Raw genomic sequence first — 21,337 nt, forward strand, 5'->3', positions numbered from 1 at the left:
GTTGGTAAACATCGACCACACTACACAGCGCAACAACCCAGAAGACAGAAATCTTCATACTCACCGCCCTGATGACGGAGGCAGTATGACCTCTGAAACGTTGGTTAACATCGACCAGACTACACAGCGCAACAACCCAGAAGACAGAAATCTTCATACTCATCGCCCTGATGACGGAGGCAGTATGACCTCTGAAACGTTGGTAAACATCGACCACACTACACAGCGCAACAACCCAGAAGACAGAAATCTTCATACTCATCGCCCTGATGACGGAGGCAGTATGACCTCTGAAACGTTGGTTAACATCGACCAGACTACACAGCGCAACAACCCAGAAGACAGAAATCTTCACAGCTTAACTTGAAATTTCTTAATATTAAACTTACGCTTTATTCACCTAATTATTAATCAGTTAATTCGAAGCAATTAAACAATTATCTGTACCACATTCAGCTCTCACAAACGGTACGGACAGTAAGTCCACACTAGCAGACTATTATGTTTTTCCCTACAGTCACCAGAGTATTTCATATTAACTTAGTGCGATGCGGTATTGTTTTATTTCTTAAAATTATATTTTTCGTGGTAAATTCAGTCCAGTATCATTTGCAATTCTGTGTCATATTTAATTTACAACTGCAAGCTTGAATATATTTCTCAAGGCAATAATATTTTTAAAAGCATAATAATATGGTTCGTACGAAACTGATCAATAAGTTACACGTCATCATGAAGTCATTCCTTCATACCGTCAGTTTCAGCTTCCCTTCGTAACAAACATTCACATCACACTACCGACCTTATTGTTATAAATGGCATCCTATAATTATATTTCTAATCTTTAACAGCGGATTTACATTTACATATAATTCAAAGTGACGACTGACATTCAACGTTTCCGCGAAAATAATAAAATCGTGGGTAAATTCCTCTCTCATTTAGCGTACGTAAACTGCCACTAAATCCAGCTTACGTTTCGCTACGTGCCACCAATTTCAACACACGTGGCATTTGTATACAGTCTTAACAACAGAATAAGTTCAAAACGTCATGTCCTTTTTCGATGCTTGGAACATATCGAGGCTAATCTAAGCAAGTTCGTGCCTCGTTTGTTTTTACGCTATCAAAAGTTTTAATTAAATTCACACATTATGTTCTTTTGAAAAAAACGAGCAACTTTTGGAGTTTTAGTTGTAAAAACACAAATGAATTAACAACTCTGGAGATAAAGCCGTAGATGGTTGGAGGGGGCAATATTTGAATATACACAAGTAGGGTTGGATGTGAAATAAACCGAATTTCCTTCAGAACCTGCAGGCGAGCTGAATGTGTCTGTATGATTTTACCTTGACTGAAATATCTACACAATTATTATACTGACCGACAGGTTTTATGAACTAGATATGAGCACACTGCCAGTGGAGAATCTGAAATATCAACAGGCCAAGCAGTTAATTTTCTGTCATTAATGACATAAATACGAAGAACGTGCGAACTTCTGAAATAAAGGCAACGCTAGTTCCATTCACAGGACGATCCTGAATTGTTATATGGTGACAAATCTTTTAAAAAGTATTAAAAGTTTTGCTCTCTTGTACATGGGAAATGGAATAAAACAAAATTTCAATCGCGCTAAATTGCTTGGTGTGATGACAATAAACCACTGTGGCTTCCCACGTTAATTTGTATGTCTGTATATTATAAACTCATCTACCAATGGTAAGAATGACGCATTTTATATAATCGTTTAAAACACCAAAATTCACTACAGAACGGCGGGTCCACGGCCATACTGTTATATAAGACTTGACAGCAACATTTCCTTATAGACACAGCAACACGTACCTAACCAATATACGTAATACAATGAGGGTTATGGACTCCTTACAACCAACTGACTTACAAATTCCACACTTTTAGACTACTTGAGTATCGTGTCCAGAGACGTCAGACACTGGAACTTACCATAAGCAAATTTAGCGTAAACTGCACCTTCATATCCCATTTCTCTAATGCCCATTTTACTATGGAGTTCCCATCTACGCCTCTGTCTCCAAAGTTTCTAGTACCTTGAGACTTTTCGACCAAAATTCTACGCACTCATTTACAGGCAAAATATATAAATTACGAAGCCTTACGTTGTTTAATTTTCTCAATCACCCTTTTACTTTATCCGTTGCACCCTATTCTCGAAATACTCTCACCTGCATTCATTCGATTTAAAGGAGAGGCAGCTTCACAACCTTTCCCTCTACGAGGGTTTTCTTACACCTAGTTTACGCGTATCCTGGAACTGAACCACTAATAAGTGTTATTTTTATTATATTGCATATTGTGGTCAGAATATCAATAAGGAACTGATTCCCGAAGTAGCCGTGTACTTAAGATACAGACACACTTATACGTCTTTTATGTGTGCTAAAGGCTGGATTTTAACACGATTTCCTAAAATTAGTTTTGCTCTAAAGTTCGCAGAAGCAAATATCTGATTTTCTTTTGCACTTTGATATTCATCACATGAACAGTTTTGGAGCAGGTGCCTTTTTTAAGAGACAACTTCGTCATTTTGTTTCGGGAATTTGGGTTAGAAGTATCCGACGAAGTAAGAGTAATGTTTCTAGATAGACGAAAGCAGACAATTCGTTACGGTTCGGATGATGTCCTCTGAACCATTCGTGTTCAATTCGTCTTGCGGTTGTCTGACCCGCTAAGACAAAACGAACGGTGCAGATGATGATCATGACCGTTCTTCACTGGACGTAGGCACTGCACGTCATGTCAAGACAATAACATTGCGTCTGATTGCACTCTATCTTCCATTTACACGGCTGCTTCGCTAACGATTTCAATCTTTCACGGCCACTCTTTGTACTCGAGTTGTCAGTTTACCCTTGCACGGTGCAACACCATGGCTCCGTGTCCTTATAACAGTCTAGAATGCATATTTCAAGTAGTTTCCTCGTCTTATAGCAGATTTAGTACATTCCATTTGCACCCTTCCTCAGAACCTCAACGTCTCTTGTAATGACAGCATCATGCGCTCTCCTATAGAGCGCAAAGTGATAATCATAATACATCTTAATATTCTCCACTTTCACCAAACTCAAACAGAACACAATTTCATCTTTGACCTTTGACGTCTGAAGTATTTGGGGTCAACAAAACTTTGGTGGGCGATGTGTCTGGCGCCTGATCATAACACGGCGGATTCCCCACACGGTTGTGGGCTGTCAGGAGATTCCCAGTCAAACAATGACAGCCTGGGGGTTCCCCACGCAGTAACGCCTGTTAGAGCTAGCGCGAACGAGCGGTTTTTCTGCCGCAGCGGTAAAACTACCGCAACCGCATATTCTTGTTGCCTGCTCACACGGACAGTGAAATAAACGCATTGTCGGCGTTTTCTTTTCATCTCGGAGCTGGGTTCTGTGGAAACAGTTGGCGTGTGCTCTAGCCTGATAAGTCGAGGCATGTATTTTGTTGAGACTGACGCTGTGTGCTCTTTGGTGCTAAGAGCTAGGGCAAAGCAAAGAAGGAAATTTTGGGCACATCCACTTGTAAGTCAAAGACTGCTGAAAGGCCAATTTCACAAGTTATATGAAGATCTGCGTACGTATCCAAAGAAATTCTTCGGATACTTTCGAATGAGTAGCAGCAGTTTCGACGAGTTGTTGTTCAAGATTGGACCATCTATTACCTACCAAAATATACTGTAATGAGGAGGTCTGTGCAGCCAGAAGAAAGACTGGCAGTAACTCTACGGTAAGAAGCAAAAGTTATATATTTAATTTTCTTTATTCTTGTCACTGTACTCTGGCATGACCTTATTGTACAGTGCCGGCCTCTTCTCCACTTCGGTAATCAATCTCTCACTATCAAAAACTGTGGTGTCAAGTTCCATTACGGTGTAATCGCCACCAAGATCGGGCGTCGGCCGTGCGGATGGTTCACCGTTCTTCTATTCGGTCCTCTGTTAGGTCCGTCTGTCCGAGGCTTTGATTGAGGTTTCGAAACATCTTCCTTTTTACGGTGCAAGGTTGTTAGCCTTGCGAACAACCCCCAACCTGGAGAACCATAGAAGAAGAAGAAGAAGAAGAAGAAGTTCCCTAGTTGAGCCTGCCTCATACCTGGGGTTAGCTCAACGTGTAGGGTTTCTGTTATTTTTATTTTTTACTTGAAATTTGAAGCAAATCCATCTCTAGAAACGTTGTGGATTTGCTTCAGATTTCAAGTAAAAAATAAAAATAACAGAAACCCTACACGTTGAGCTAACCCCAGGTATGAGGCAGGCTCAACCAGGGGACAGATTTGCGAAAAAAATGGAGCATTATCGTGCAATGCAAAGCAACATGAGGGCGACCAAAAATCTAAAAGTGCACTTCACTTCTGTTTTGAGAGTGAGTACCAACGCTTAACAGGAGCAAGGAATGCAAAATTTGGTACAGACACAGACTACAAATTACGCATAGTTTGCATGCAAACGACTATTAACACGTTGACGGTGCGAAGCTCTGAGCTTATATCTGACTTAACGTAACTGCAATCTGTATTGATGAAATTCATGCTCGGAAGCTGACGTAAACAGTATATGTTTTTAAATTATAACTGTTCCTAGCCTCTGAATAAAGATAGAAATATTTAACACTTGGATACTTTGTGGACCTGTTTCCTTCAAGCGTACAACAACGTTCCACATTATTTCGGTGTACATGAGGTTTATATAAAAGTAAAGCCTAAATGGCGGACAGGTTACACTTTTCATCCTACCACTGCATTTATCAGTCGCTCCATAGCGCCTGAAAAATGACGCAATACTTAAAAAAAAAGTAGAAAATACGTCCCGCACATCGTGCCAATAAGATCTACGATAGACATTTTCAAAAATATGAGATATCTAATACAGGCCTGCACGACGTTTCGGGAGTCGGCTATAATCCCGTCTTCAGATAACTGTCACATACTGACGAAATGCAAGGCGTCTTCGCCACCAGAGCAATCATTATCATTTCATGCCAAAGAGGCCCAACTACTCAGATAAACTCTCCTGGCTAGTCTGCGGACAATATGTCACACAGTTGCATAAGAAATAAGTGATACATCAATTTAATTTCATTCTTTGTTTTTGGTAGGTGTCAAAACACGGTGCCTCAGCAGTTCACCAGTCAGACAACAATTTTACTCGTGGTTCATTTCCTCCATAACACGAACCGTCATGAACAATAACTTATAGGACAACTGATTTGCACTGTGGAGACATAAATTCCCACTATCGGCTACTCTTTACATCTTACAAGTGGCGAACCAGTCGAAAAGAAACAAAGCTACTGACCATTCACACAGTTAAGAATAGAAACGGTCACGCGCTAGGCGTTTTCCTACATCCCAACGTTCAAACACGCCAGTGTCGCGTTAACAAAGAGCCCAAATCTCCACGCCATTTACAAATTACTGTTCGGTATCTGTGGAGAAATAAAAACGAGCGAGGGAAAATATTATCGAAAAAAATCAATGATTTTTCACTGGTCACGGACGAGAAGTCTACTGGGCTTTCGAGCTTCGGCTAATGATACATCCTACTTACTTTATTATTCACCGTGCATCAGTGATAAGCTTGTTCTGCGATGGCACATTTCCAACTGTCAATATAATACTGATATCATCGTTGCTTCGGCAGTTTTATGCAGATCAACATGACGCAGGCTTTAAAGGTACTACAGATTTAGTTAATCCCATATTTATTAGAGGATTCAGATAGAAACTGCCCTTTCAATCAAAAACAGCGTTAAATGCATATCTTTCCGTTGTTAGCAAGCGCGAAAGTCTTTAAATGACAGTTTCACTTCGACGGTTTCTTATGAAAATTTCTTCGTCATATATATCTGTTTCTGAAGGTACTTCTCTCTCTTCCTTCCTACATTTATTTAAATTTTTTTCGACTGTGTTTCTCTTAACTTCACTAGGGTCCTTTCTTTTTCATCTTCAGTTCTTGCAATATTTTCTCCAAATCTGTTCATATGTTTGTGTGTAGCCTAGTTTCCCTCTGCTTTTCTTTATGTTATTTCCTTTTAGTTCCTTTTCTTTTGCTCTAGTTCAATTTGCCTTTGATCTTCGGGTTCTTTTGACCTTTTCGCCGTCATATCGTTCTGCTTCTTTGACCGATTCTTACTTATTCACCTGTTTCTTTTAATATTCCACCCAGTTTACATTAAGGGTTTTCTGCTTAAGATAGCAGCCTTCCGAGTTTCTACGACTTTACACGGGGCAACAACCCAGAAGACAGCCATCTTCAGACTCACCGCCGTGAAAACCTCAAATCGTACAGACTTTCTGCTAAGTTTTTGCTTCTCTGCAAAAGACTACCTCCAATGTTTTATATGAAAGAATACGTACACTTCACTTGCAGGCAAAACTGCGTGGCCATTGTTTTCTCCTCAAGAATTAGATCTCTCATTAACTGCACTAGATGTAACTGAAGGATCACTGTTTCTGATCACAGTGGTTCTAAACAATTGCCCGTCAGGAATGAGGAGGCAGAAATCTAAAGCTACTGAACAATGTACGAGTACAGGTCATTGATGAAGGAACAGTGTTTTGTTTCCACAAAGCAGCATATAAACATTAAAATTAAGTAATGATGTGTAACAAAACAATATCATTAGTTACTTTTGCTTAACTAAGGAATAAAATACTGTTTCATGTACAGCAATCCTTAACACTATTATGGTGGCAACGGTTTTATATATATACAGGGTGAGTCAGAAGTATGTTTACAAACTTCGTGTGCGTGTTCCGGGGCCAAAAATGAGAAAAAATGTTCCTATGACCATGGGGTCGCAAATGTTCCATTTTCGGAATAATGCCCAAAATAACTTTACAGCATGATAACACTGTAAAGGTAATAACACACATGTTTATAAATATTATCACACAAGGGTAAAAATTCCTTAACAACAGCAAATGATCATTAAGCAACCAAAGCTGTATATTACATAGACCGGCATTTCAAATTAAATCCTACTGAATGTTCTGTCACGTCTCATGTAAGCTTTTCTTTACTTTTCTTAACTTTAATTTACTAACAATACACTGACCCTACGAGGCGTTACTTCACAAACTCGTAGAGTCATTTAAATTATTACATTCACACGAAAAGGCTGTTTTCTGTCAGTGCAACGTGTTCTGCTCTATCGGTTTTAGAAGCCATGGCCCAGTTTCCTAACAGGCAAAATCATAATTTGTTTTTGTAAAGACGTATCTCGAAACTGCAGTCAAGGACAGCTTCTTGGCAACAGCATGCCACATAAAATCATTTAGGGTCGGGACGCAATATTACTATTGTAATGCGCTTTCTTACATAACACGATATATGAAATAGTTTTGAAACTTTTTATAGTTGTGAGACGTTGGCACTTCATCTGAGAGAAAAATGTGAATTATAATATTTCAGAACAAAGTACCCAGAAAAAGTATTCCCATCCACGACGAATAAAGCGGTCGATTTATGACATAGCATAACGAAGAACTTTGTAATTTAAGTCACCCAATACTGTTAGACCAGAGGTTCCCAAAGTGGGGGGCGCCCCCCCCCTGGGGGGAGTGGTTTTCTGGGGGGGGGGGTGTTTGTATGAAAAACTTTTTTAAACGAAATATGGAGAAACATTTTTAATATCCTTTGCTTGGTAGAGGCAGTTTAGTTGTCTTACAGTGCTGTAGAATTCAGACTCATAGAGCATCGGCAGTTTTAAGAAGTAAACGGCAATATAAGTCTAATTATACCTACGATGAACCTGGAAAACGACCTTAGAGCGGCCATTTCAAAACTCCAACCTCGGTATGATAAGTTATGTTCACAGAAGCAACCAAATCCACCCCACTAATCCAGGTATGAAGCGTATGTTTTATTACATTTTTTTTAAATTAAACTCATTGAATAATATATACTAAATTATAAAAAAATGTATACTCATAGGTAAATTTTATGTCAAATCTGTTTTCTTGCACTTGTTCTGGAAGGGGGGCGCAAGGTATAAAAGTTTCGGAACCTCTGTGTTAGACAATAAAATATCGGAGGATACGACGGGCTGGCCATGTAGATTGGCGTAGTTGCCTCAGGATGGTGTTCAATGGGGTGTTAGGCTTCCCGTTTCTGCGACCAGAGAAATTAGAATCGTAACTGGAAACACGTGGAACATACACGATTAGAAGCAAAAGTGGGTCTGATATTTTGTGCATGACGCTAGTCCCATAATATTATTCTGGTGGAAAATACACACGTGTCAACCTAACAAATCGTCTGACGTAATGTGCACGTATTTTGATGTCATAGTCACTTAAAACTTGAGTTTGTCTTTCGTGTGTTCCAGTCCAGTCACAGCAGTTAATCTAGCGGCCTAAGTATTAAAAGACGAAAAACTATGCCACAATCAAACGGAGTAACTTGTTCGCGTGACATGGTGTCATGCAGCTAGAACCTGATGAGTTAATCAACACGGCTACAATATGCAAACTACCTGTGTCATATAAAACACAACTTTACGTTCGCTTCCTGTGATGAATGTTTGGTTGCGTTCACAGAAGCCTAAAACGTTCTCAGCAACGAAAGTAGACGAACAAAAATGTAATATTTCATTAGGCATCAGGTAAAAGTACGACATGGGTGATGATAACTTTGAAATGACGTAGTACGTAGCACGGCTAATGTCTTTATTCTTCTAAGGTGAAAGGAGTGGGAAAGGAACAAGCGAGAGAGAGAGAGAGAGAGAGAGACGATAAAGATACTGAAGGATAAAGGCGATAGTCTGAATTTCAAAGGACCTTCAGCATCAGTATACATAAGGACTACAAGCCTTCGATAAATGAGTTTCATCCCTTTTAAATGATCGGTTTCTGCGATCTGATGCTGTAAAGCTGATACAACAGCTCATGAGAAGATTTCAGTTTAACGTTAATAAATACTGCCTTGCAGTGCATAAAAGCTACCGGTAAAAATTCGACCACGTTATGTAAGTTTTATAACTTTTCACTATAATACTGAAATGTACTATGAATTTTGGGTAGGATTATGAACTGACAGATATTACACAAAATGTTACAATTATTATTAAATAATACATTGAATGGTCGACTCTAGACACAAACTAAACGTTTTCTTTAGATATCTCTCAGTAAGCCAGCGACAAATTATTTACTACAATTACTGCTACGTAATTGAATTGCATTCACCGTAGAGTAATAAGTTTGTGTTACAAGCGACCCGAAAGACCACATCAATGTCTCATTTAACGCTTAACATCAACACAACGCAACACGGAACAGCAGTATGGATACATGCCAGTCGCTCTAACCCCAGTTCGCCCTTTACAATGTATACAATTCTGAAAAGTTAAAGTCGAAAACAGTGACGTGAATAATTGATTAAATTCATTGCCAAGAATAATATCAAATTACCAAAAGACATAATGGAATGACACAGTCCGGTTCTCTCGTATTTAACGACATTTCCGATTCAATAAAATTGCAAGACGAAATTATTACTATTTAGGAATTGATCGACTGATCTGAACAGAGGCTTCTAAAAACAGCAATGGAGTTTGAACGTTGCTCTAAGGCAGGCCTGCACAACATGCGGCCCCAGGAACATTTTCTCCGGCCCAGGGGCGATCGGCTCAACCGCGGCAGGGCCCCTGAGAAATCATCTTTCATAATTAATCAAGCATAAAAAACCTAACATTCTTCTTTTCTTAAATACATTCTTGAACGTTACCAGACCTGTCACAAAAGTTTGTACTTTCTAATAACCCAAAAAACTAATAACAACTTGTTAGTTAACTGAAATCGCAATCTCGTAAACCGAAACAGTAAAATAATTAATCGGCATTTAAATTTAATTAACGCAAAAATGTATATAGCGCACTATTGTATTTATTTACACATAATTAAAACAAAATTCTGATACACTTAACTAATGTAATTATCGTACAGGGAATACGAGACTGCAGCCCCAAGCGCTTGTATTTTCAAGTTGTGCAGGCCTGCTCTAAGGAAAACGATACTAAAAGACCGCATAATATCGGGAGGGGAATGAGAATATGAATTGTTAAAATTTCTACAAGAATTTCTTTCTTACGGTCGTACGTCATATAACATTAAACTGCTGGCAAGCAAGTTATTGGCCTTATCTGGCTGTTGTCAAGCACTTAAATAAATGAACTGCATTGAATTGAATCATTATTAACATCATTGTCATCATCAGCATCATCCTGCTGCCGCGGCTTCGGGGACAAAGGTAATTACTATACACAGCAACAAGTAAATCACACATACTCCTCGCTTAATATTCCACATTTCACTCTAAACTTACATTAATATAAAATACAGGCTACTAGGCTTACAATTTGACAAACACATATATGTATATATAAATATTTCGTGTTCTGTAAGTCCCAGGTTCAAATCTCGGTCCGGAGACCGGTTATCCTAAGGTTTTACATTGTTTTCCTAAATTAGGCCACGACTGCTTCCCTTAATATCCCCTCCAATTATTCAATAATCATCCTATAACTGGTCGGTGCACAGTCTAAGATACGGACGGCGTCGTTAAATACAACATAAATAAATAAACACGCACAAGCCAGTCTATCAGTTACTGTGGCCTGATCAAAAATCTCTCATTTTAAATTACATTTCACGTAACAATTAACTATTGTGACTAAAACGCCAACTGTGCGGAGTGGTGAAAATTCGAAAGTTAAGGCAAAAACAGGTTTCCGGGGAATTTTCTATTTCGCAGAGAAGAAATGTACTGCAAACAAAGAACCATGGAGTCAATGCTTTCGAACGCCACAGTAGCGCACGCGCCAGGCAACAAACAATACCAAGAGTTTATTCTACAGTTCTGGAATAAATCTAAGTCCATTTCCAGGATATCCTTTGTGATCCAACGTCTGGAACTGCAGACATGATTTTTAAAAGACCGATAATAATCATAATTTCAAACTGCTTTTTGGAAAGAAACAAAATCCAACAGGGCGGTAAATAACCTATCTGTGTAGGTTCCTTAAAATAATTATCTAACGTACATGAATGGAACACTAACGCCATCTGATGTAGGATTATAACAATTTATATGGCTTTAAACCATGACTCAGCCAAGGCTGCAAACAGTAATCCACGTCCTAAATCTCTCAATCATTTTCCTTTCCATAATCTGCTCCGCAACTACCCAAATCCGAGGCATCTTGAAGATTTCGTTGCATTATACAGAGTGTACATAAAAACCTTTACAACTTCAACACTTGATAAAAATTAATGAGTCAAGATAACTGGGTGGGGTTTGTTGCTTATGAAACAGCGTCTCTCAAAGTTTTATGCACATAAGTCAGTACACCTCTACATGTGCACCCTTAGTTGCACGTAGCACATCAAGCCGATACTCGATTTCCCTCCATGTTCGCTAAAGAATCTCTGCATTAATGGTTGCAATGGCTTCCACAATCCTTCGCTTCATTTCATCGATGTTGGGAACCTATGTCCGGTACACAAGATCCTTAACATAACCCCAAATAAAAAAATCCAGCGGGGTTATGTCGGGCGAACGAGGTGGCCACGGTATTGGACCATCTCTCCCAATCCACCTATCAAAAACTGTTCGTTAAGGTAACCACGAACCGCCAACTCCCAGTGGGGTGGTGCTCCATCCTGCTGGAAGATGACATGTTGAATGTCCTCCAATTGTAGGACAGCAAATTCCGTCAGCATGTCCAGATACACATTGGCTGTGATTGTTTTTTCGGCGAAGAACAATGGCCCAATTATTCGGTCACACATGAGTCCGCACCACACGTTAACTTTCGGGCTATCGCGCACAAGTTCTCTGGCCGCATGGGGGTTTTCGGATCCCCATATCCTTACGTTGTGCCTGTTAAGTAACCCCGACACATGGAACGTTGCCTCGTCACTAAATAGAACACGCTCAAGGAAGCCTCTCGACGTCAATTCGAGCTAGCATGTCGACAGCAAATGCTGTGCGGCGTGGCCCATCATCTGGATCAAGAGCTTGCACCACCTGAACTTTGTATGCGTACAGTCTCAGATTCTTGTGCGGAACTTTGTGGACGGTCGAACGTGGCAACTCCAATTGTCTGGCGACGGTGCGAATGGACTTTCCAGGGATACGGACAAATGCACCACGCACACGTTCAATGTCCGCTACGCTTGTGCTTGGTCGGCCACTGCCTTTTTGCTGCAGAACACTGCCAGCCTCCATAAATTGCCTGTGCCACTCACGAATTGTGGGTCTTGATGGCGGTTCCCTTCCATATTTGGTCCTGAACTTGCGCTGCACCTACGTATCTGATCTTGTCTCGAGAAACCAGGATACACATTGTGCCTTCTCCTGTAGAGTAGCCATTTCCTGTAATGTTAAATGTCAGTCGACGTGCACACCTTCAATTAACAAAAGTTTATGTTATTAACACTAAACAAAATTCCCTTAAAAACTTTGAGAGACGTTGTTTAACATGCAAAAAATATCATCCAGTTATCTTGTCTCATTATTTTTTATTTAGTGTTGAAGTTGTAAAGGTTTTTTATGGACACTCTGTACTTTTAAAGTTAGTTGTTAGAGCTCCACTCGATTCCAAGCTAGAGGAACACCCCCTGTCGGCTATCCGTGTCTGCCTATTAAACATATTGTATTATAAGCTGCCCAACATACATGGCGGCGTCTCCGCCATCCATAGTTCCCACGTAGGTCTAAACACGGCGCAGATAAGCCTCCTTGCATTGTAATAAGTTTACCGATCTTTCGTTTAAAGTTCTGGAGATAAACTGCTTCAGGAACCTATAAATCATGTAGGTCTACTGGCTAACACGATAGTACGTCTTTCATGATAAATGCATACGTCTAATACGGTATCTCTTTGTTCACATCAATGAACTTATACCAAGTATGAAGGATGCCTTGTATTTTCATGGTTTTGAATCTATAGTTCTACTAATACAATTTTCTCGTAGAGGGCTATTCACTCACTTTGAATAGAAGCGAATAACCCACCAACAGGATTCGCCCTAAAGCAATTTATGGGCGAAAGCAGACCTGAATGAGAAATGAGTGACTTTAAGATCCGGTTTAATAGCAAATACATGGTCCTCGGGAGATGTACAGTTGCGGTACCTAAGTTCAGGAGTAGCAAAGACGAAGTACAACGCATTTCAACACTAACTGAACAATACTCACGTTACATAATTTATTTATTTTTTGGTTTATTTAACTGTGTGTACAACTGCTAATTGCATATTATTATAGGCCTATTATGTACGAACTGTGAATGGGTTGGAAGGGATTTGGAGACACGTAATACGACTTCCACAGTTCATACACAGAAGTGAAATAAGCGCAATAAAGATAAATTGCCCCGATCTGGGTTCGAGTGACTTTCCGCACGAAGGCAAGGAACTAAGATTCCAAAGTCTAAATTCTCATCATCAGGCTGTAAAGCTGAGATCAAGTTTTCAGAGCGTTGGACAGGGGAACTTCGGAAGACAAAAAGTTGATTCAAAATGCCGCAATTTTTAAACGCGGAGATGTAATGCAAAAGCAAGAGGGCTGCATGGCCCGAATTTTTGGGCATCTGCCGCTGCAAATTTGTCACCTTCCACAATCCATTTCTTCGGGTATTCTACATTACGCAGTAGGTCTAAGACCCTACAGTCGACTTATATAGCAACATCCTCTAATGCCATGGAGCATACATCAAGAATTTAGGCCCACAATCCATTCCTCACTATGATAACTGATTCCCCTATCCTCTTACTAAGGTTAGGACCTACTTCCGAAGTTAGAATCTTAAACTGTAAATTAGAATATAATCTTAAACTGTTATTTATATAGACGTGGAACTTGGTATCTAGCCCTAACGGAAGGGCAGCTGCACCTAATGACAAAGTAGATGAAAATGAGGCTGGAGAAAATTTTACAGTGAGATTCTAAATTCAAAACTTACTCTTCAAATCATGGGCACAAAATGGAAGGATAAATTGTGTACATAATTTTAGGTAAAAACCATTAAGGGGAGATTAAATGTAGAACAGGTAATATCAAAGAAGAGATTAAATATATGAAGTGTGACTGGATTCATTTAGCACAGGACAGGGACCGGTGGCGAATGCTTGTAAAAAAATTGTAATGGGCCTTCCTGTTCATACAAGGCGGAACATTAAATTTCTTGACTATGTAAGAGACTATCACGTTCTCAAAAAGGATCCTACTCCATAAGTCAGATGAATCTTCATCAGATTGAAAGCACGTCTGAGTAAAACTGTCATGGCAAGTGACAGGTGGCGTATACAAATAGTAGCTTGTTCGCAACAGAATCCAAGAGTCGTTATCAGAATTCGTTCCTGTTTATTACTCAACTAACAATGACAGCGAGTAGATGTTTCCGCCTTTTCTATTCTGCAACTTCCTTCACATGAGCACCTACGCCAGTACGAGGGGGCTTACTTGTAAGCGCACAGAACCTAAATATTGGAAAGTCAGAAAGACACTATGACAGTAAATAAATTTAGCTAATCGTATTTGTTAGCAAAATAAAGGACATAGTGGTGTGAACATGTGCATGGCCAACAACAGAATTCCTGTGACAGAATCACACGAGGGTGGGCGTATTCCAAAAGTGGGGAACACAAACCTTTAAAGTGCGCTTTCTTGGATTTTGCAAATCTCACTGAAATCTGCTTATTATTACTATAAAATACTATAGTGGAACAATTAAAATAGATTTACACCTCATATGGTCGGAAGAATTTAAATCATACATCGTGCATCCCTCTTAATTTGAACAAAGTCATGTAATCGATCTTATTTTTTCTATTCCTACTCGTATATTCTGTTGATATACATACGACGCAATAACCTCTTTAAATATAAATGGATAACAGTTATAAGTCCATTTAACCTGAGTCGCATTACTTCTCAAAACATTTTTTTAAATCTTGAATTATTAATACGCAATTATGAATTATTCGTGGGCTGCCATTTAGCAGCGAGCAGCAGTGCCCATAAAATTGACGGCTCCCTGGTAGCAGGCAACCAGGTGTTGCCTGTCACACCTCGCATCTCGGATGGAAACATGTCTGGACACGAGGGGACATCTTTCTTCGTGCTTTAAACAGGCCAAACCACTACTCATGCAAGTCTGCTGTTTAGTTTTTGAAATACCTTGTGTGTGTGTGTGTTTGTATATAATTACCAAGAATACTGTAAATTGGGGCTCCCGTTTTCCTCTGTAGGATATGAATATAGTGTAACCCCCCCCCCCCCCCCCAGACACACAAATTAAAATTTGTCATTCAGTGTTTTATCTCCGCCCATAAATTTCACCAACTAAACAAACCAAACCCCTACTAACGAATTATTTGACATCTGGCAGCAGAGAGCGCAGGTTCAGGTAGATCTACACCAATAATGGAGACAAGTCTTCGAAATGTTGGATTACAATTCGATACTTACACGGGTCATCGCCCGAGGAGACTTAATTCCATCTAGGATTCGAGGTTCTCACGGCGGGGCGTATGAAGAAGGCTCTTTTCTGGGTTGGAGCGCCGTGTAGTCCGGTAGACGTCTACCGGCATTTCAGAGGTACATGCTGCCTCCATCGTCATGGCGCTACAACCCAGACGACATCCATCTTCATTCCATTTGTAGGCGCATCAATAAATCTTCGCCATACCAAATTCCACATGCTTAACTATGGTTTAATCAATTATCCTTTATGAAACCAAGAAAAAAAACAGGCTTATCCTTCGCGTGGTAGTTGTTGTTTCTAAATTACTGCCATCACAAAAACTTTCTCGACTTATAGACAATGGCGCTGAAAACATTCACACCTCAGATATCTGGGCAATCGCCACAATGGTGGTGATGACTGTAGCAGTTTTAAATCAGGTGACCTCCAGTATTATAACCTCCATAACAACTTTCGTGAAATAGATAAAATAGTTTGAAAAAACTATAGTGCAGTCAGAACGGGTGACCCTGACATCATAGAAACTCAGTGACCGGTATTTATTTTATGAATTCTGTTGCGTAAGGAACATGAGTGTTATTGCCGTCATAAAAGTCCAACTATTTGGACCACATGCAATGCTTGTAATGGTTCTTAATAACATCCTGCCGTCTGTGTCTTGGCCACTACCATTATGTATTCTGATTAAAACGTTGCATTTATTTTTAATTCCTCGACCCGTGTAATTCTCCTTGATTTAGCTATCTTAATAATAATTATAAGTCTTCCACAATTGCTTTATTTCCTCGACAATTCAACGGTTGCTGAACTAAATAGGATTTATGTAAGATTTGAGGTTTTTACAGCGGTGAGTATGAAGATTTCTGTCTTCTGGGTTGTTGAGCTGTGTAGTCTGGTAGATGTGCACCAACGTTTCGATCCATCGCCCTGATGACGGAGGCAGTATGGCCTCTGAAACGTTGGTTAACATCTACCAGTCTACACAGCGCAACAACCCAGAAGACAGAAATCTTCATACTAAGAATCGCCCTGATGACGGGAGGCAGTATGGCCTCTGAAACGTTGGTTAACATCGACCAGACTACACAGCGCAACAACCCAGAAGACGGAAATCTTCATACTAAGAATCGCCCTGATGACGGGAGGCAGTATGGCCTCTGAAACGTTGGTTAACATCTACCAGTCTACACAGCGCAACAACCCAGAAGACAGAAATCTTCATACTAAGAATCGCCCTGATGACGGGAGGCAGTATGGCCTCTGAAACGTTGGTTAACATCTACCAGTCTACACAGCGCAACAACCCAGAAGACAGAAATCTTCATACTAAGAATCGCCCTGATGACGGGAGGCAGTATGGCCTCTGAAACGTTGGTTAACATCTACCAGTCTACACAGCGCAACAACCCAGAAGACAGAAATCATCTAAACAGGGTTTGTTCCTTAGAAATGAAGGTAAAATACGTGCTTCTGAGGCGCATAGGTCTGAAGGCGCTCGACTAACTCAACGTAGCCTACATCGTCATTACGGTTAATACCATGACAACGTAGACGATAATGATGATAGATTAGGCGTCAGATGGTTCTGTAATTCAAGACCGGATTGGTGAGGGAGACAACGGTGTGAAGACCTCTAGTTCTCCGCTGTACAGCACTCAAACCACACAACACGAAAACATAATGTTAAACACAAAACTACTTCTGTTACAAATTACTTCTTCAAACAAACTCTCAGTTTCACGTAATCCAATATCGCCATAAATTTTAACAGCATTATTGTTGATATTGTTGCTGTTACTGCTATAAGATTACAAGAACCAACAGATGAATCGTAGGTATAAATTCTGTTCACTACTTAGTCCCACACAATTTATAATAGACTGTTGTGTTATTCAACAACTTAATTACAACATGGACGATATATTATAAGATCATTATGAACGACGAACTGGAAAGAAGCGGAAGGAAGAATCCGTGACATGCCTGGAAAAATGGAGGAACAAGAAGACGAACTTCAACTAGGACAGTCGCTCTCGGTCAAGATTCGAACCCAAGGGGCCTCCAGAATACGAAGGAATCGTTAACACCAACTGACGCCTACCAATGTGAAGGAAAAAGAACTGTACATAGTGACAAGAAGCCTTCGAAATAGGTCAACATTTCAGCGAGTAACTCACAGGGTTATACTAAAATTCACACTTAAAAACAATTTAACTGATATATGAGATGGCTCTCTCGCGCGCTCTGCTGCCGACACTGCAGCGCACCCACTGCACGTTTGTCGCTTCAGGAAGTGACTGAAAAGGTCCCCACAAAAAATCAACCAACAATTAACGGAGCCTATAAATAGGGCCACTGATATACAGATAATAAGGTGTAAAAAACTTTAACCTTCCTTAACTATTAATCAGAACTGTATATTTATGTGATATAAATAAAACAAGTTAGGAAATGTACGTACAGCCTAACACTTAACGCAGCGTTCGCTCTGTTATTGTCTTCACATTTTTAAATCCTAAACATTAACATTTGATGGTCTTTAAAACGGCATAAAGGAGGTTAGGTAAGGACATCCTTCATAAAACTTAATCCAAGATCAGTCCACACGTCATGGGACCGCACAACATGTAATAAATCACTTTAGTTTGATTATTTTGAAAAGCGTAAGACTTGCGCGAAAAGTGTGTTGCGTTTAAATGTATTTATTTTAATCATTATATCTCTCACAAACACTCACGCTCGAAATGAGTGCAGAAACGCATGTAGTCTTCATGCAAAGCGTCCGCTATTGTTGTTCGATACAAAAAAAATAGAAATATATCAATAAACTTTCTGAAAACTGTCATATTTCACGAAAATTCGTGCTGCGGTTATCTAGTGCACAGACAGACATGCCATGACATGTCGAATCTAAGAGGGACAGTGCTTTAAATGGGCCTCAATCGCTTCGTTCCACATCCTTCCCAGTTCATCATATTACTGACTGTCGTTATATAAACAGTAAACACAGAACAAATTAAAGGTGACAAGTGTTTCTCATATTTCTCTGAAGCACACAACCGCCATGTTGGTTACTACTGTTGATGGCGAAGAATATGGATCGGCTCCAACTGCATAAAACTGTCACCAAGTTCACGAACATCACTTAGTTGATTCAGAAGTTATTTACCGGGTGGTAGAATGCCGTTGATACACATACGAAAAAGATTGCATCAAAGACTCAATTCCTTTAAGTACGGCAGTTTTAAAAGAAACGTGATGCCATAATGCAAACCACTTCCATCTCGCCTCCGTTTTACATAATTTACCACACATAAATAACGACACTAAACTGCTGTTGCGTTAAGGAAACAGCCCAAGGATCCGAGTTTGTAAACTTCAGAATAAGTAACAGCTATCAAAATAAAATAATCTTCCTGACGGGCTACAAACAACGCCAAGAACCTAGGTTGACACTCTTGTTGACGCTCCTTTTACATGGTAAACACATTTATTGTGTATTTTTAAGAAAAAGACGTCAGTATTCCCAAAACCCTGAGATTAAAGTTTGATTCGCGTGCGGGACATCATTTCTACAGTTTTCAATACAGGCAACTCTCGGTTTTCGAACATTCCCTATAACGAACGTCACAATTCATTGGAAATTTCTTAAGTCGCCAATAGACAGAGTTCCTTATAAAACGAAATGCCAAACGTATAGTGAACATAATTGTAAGATTTAAATAAAAAAACTTTAACAAAATGTATTTATTACAAAAATTATCAGAAAATTATTATAAGATAATTATGCTGAACTGTTCTTGGTTAATAAAACTAATCTAGCCAGTACAAAAACGCTGGTTTACATGCCACGCCGCGTAGAATGTTTTCTCGTGGGAAAGAAATCGGTGATTCCCCCTATTATAATATAATAAGATCAGCACTTGCTTTGCCTACGTTATCTTAGACGGTCAAGTGTAGTTCTGCATTTGGTGACTTAAGAATATATTTTAAAAATTTAAGCGATCATGGGTCCAAAGCGAAATAGTAGTGCTGGTGCTGATGGTGGTAGTAATAAAAGACGCAGTATTAGTTTAGAAACTACGCTAGACATCATAAAAAGGACAGAAAGAGGTCAGAAGCAGGTGGACATAGCTTTAGTGCTTTAAAATGGCTGCTAACGCATACGATACGTATCGTAAAAGCTCAAGAATGCAAGATAAACATAACGAACAACGTCTTGGAACGGAACTCGTTCGTAAACCGAGAATTGCCTGTACATCCACAGTAGCATCATGCTTGCATGTCAATTACCAAACAAAGATGGCTGCCTTCTGCGTTGTTGGGCCGTGTACAACGGCTACAACGACGCACCAATCAGTTCTGCGATGTATGTCTGTCCGTCAGTCTCTCGGTAAGTAACAAGTCGAGAACGGCTGAACGGATTTTCATGAAATTTATACTGGGGACTGTTACTAAAATCTGTCGATATACGAGTATTCCTGTTTTGGTTACAATCTGACTCCAGGAAAGGGCATTTTACATAAAAACCTATACGCTGCTCTGAGCGCCTAAGTGAGTGGGTAGGTACCGGGTTAGGTTAGGTTAGGTTATTACTGTTATCACTACCTTCATCACTGCTGTTACATGGGGAATCAACGCTTGGGGGAACGCCAGAAAACAGCGCAAAAACGTGCAGAAACTCAGTTATTACACCATCACCCAGCCGTATAGGCGAAAATTCACTAACCCAGAACAGCTGATATCACTGGAGCCATTTGCAAGGCAAATATTAAATTTTGCAAATAATGCCAGAATTGTTACACTACGCGTACAGTTCCAAACGTATTTTGCGCAAATTAAATAAACAAACGTCTGCACATACAATTCGCATCATTCATTTCACTTCGTTTTAAGAAACTACATTCTCATTTAACAGGTACAGCCACAAATGTGCCCAAGTCCATGTGAGATAATTTTGTAATGCTAAAGATTCAATTTTCAGATAAAGAGTGAAAAATTTGCTACTTCGAATGTTATCACATTTTACTGCAGATAATTTATTTAGCTAGTCTACTCATTTAGTTTATTCAAGATATATGCAATAACTCGCAGGAATGTTTAACAAACAATATGCCTAGCACCGCTGCCTCAACTGTCTGTAACAACCATTCCACTCTCCAGCAAAGGAATTTAATTACGTTAAGTGCGATTCCATGAATTTAAATTTGATTAGTATAAACTCAACAATGCTTGGCAAAAACACGAATGGAACTATATTCAACTTATAATTAAATTATTTTATAGAGACGTTACGCCACATTTTATATTTAACGAATTTATTGGCTGAAGGATAAAATTCCCAGCATGAAACTGGAAAGGTTGTCGGTATGTTCCAAGCTTTAAGTCGGTTTTACTGAAATAAACACATCCTATAACCAAAACACAGCACACAACTCTTGTCCACTTTTCGGAACAGATTAAATATATTTCTATATACCCACATAAGGACGTAAGCCCTTTGCCACCCCTGCACCCACTTTGAACATATTCAATAAAACCTTACTCAGTGGTATGCTTCCGCTAGGTGTGAGGGGGCATAGAAACCTCCCCCCACCTCCCGTTGTTTTAATAAAAATACCTTCAAGTGTAAAACTCATAGTAAAGGACGATCTTGAAAATACATTCGCTTCACATGACCACACTGACTCAGATCAACTTAAACATGCACCAGGCGGGAGCAGTAAATAGGTGAAGACAAAATTCTTGAGGGAGACCTTTCGTAACAGCAGGCGAGCGGAACATGCTTTTGAAGTACGCCTTGTAAATCG

At 39.6% G+C, this 21,337-nt stretch overlaps 1 protein-coding gene and 1 pseudogene across 2 annotated transcripts in view; both read right to left on the reverse strand.

The window, feature by feature from the left end:
* The window catches only part of rl (Mitogen-activated protein kinase rl), a 124,791-nt gene that overhangs the window by 56,129 nt on the left and 47,325 nt on the right, over nt 1-21,337 (reverse strand). The gene's annotated exons all lie outside the window — the stretch shown is intronic.
* LOC147870822 (uncharacterized) lies at nt 11,327-15,266 on the reverse strand (annotated as a pseudogene).

Source organism: Zootermopsis nevadensis, unplaced genomic scaffold (assembly GCF_977971745.1).
Source record: "Zootermopsis nevadensis isolate Lab colony 2312 unplaced genomic scaffold, Znev_1.0 Znev_ptg000094l, whole genome shotgun sequence".
NCBI lineage: Eukaryota > Metazoa > Arthropoda > Insecta > Blattodea > Termopsidae > Zootermopsis > Zootermopsis nevadensis.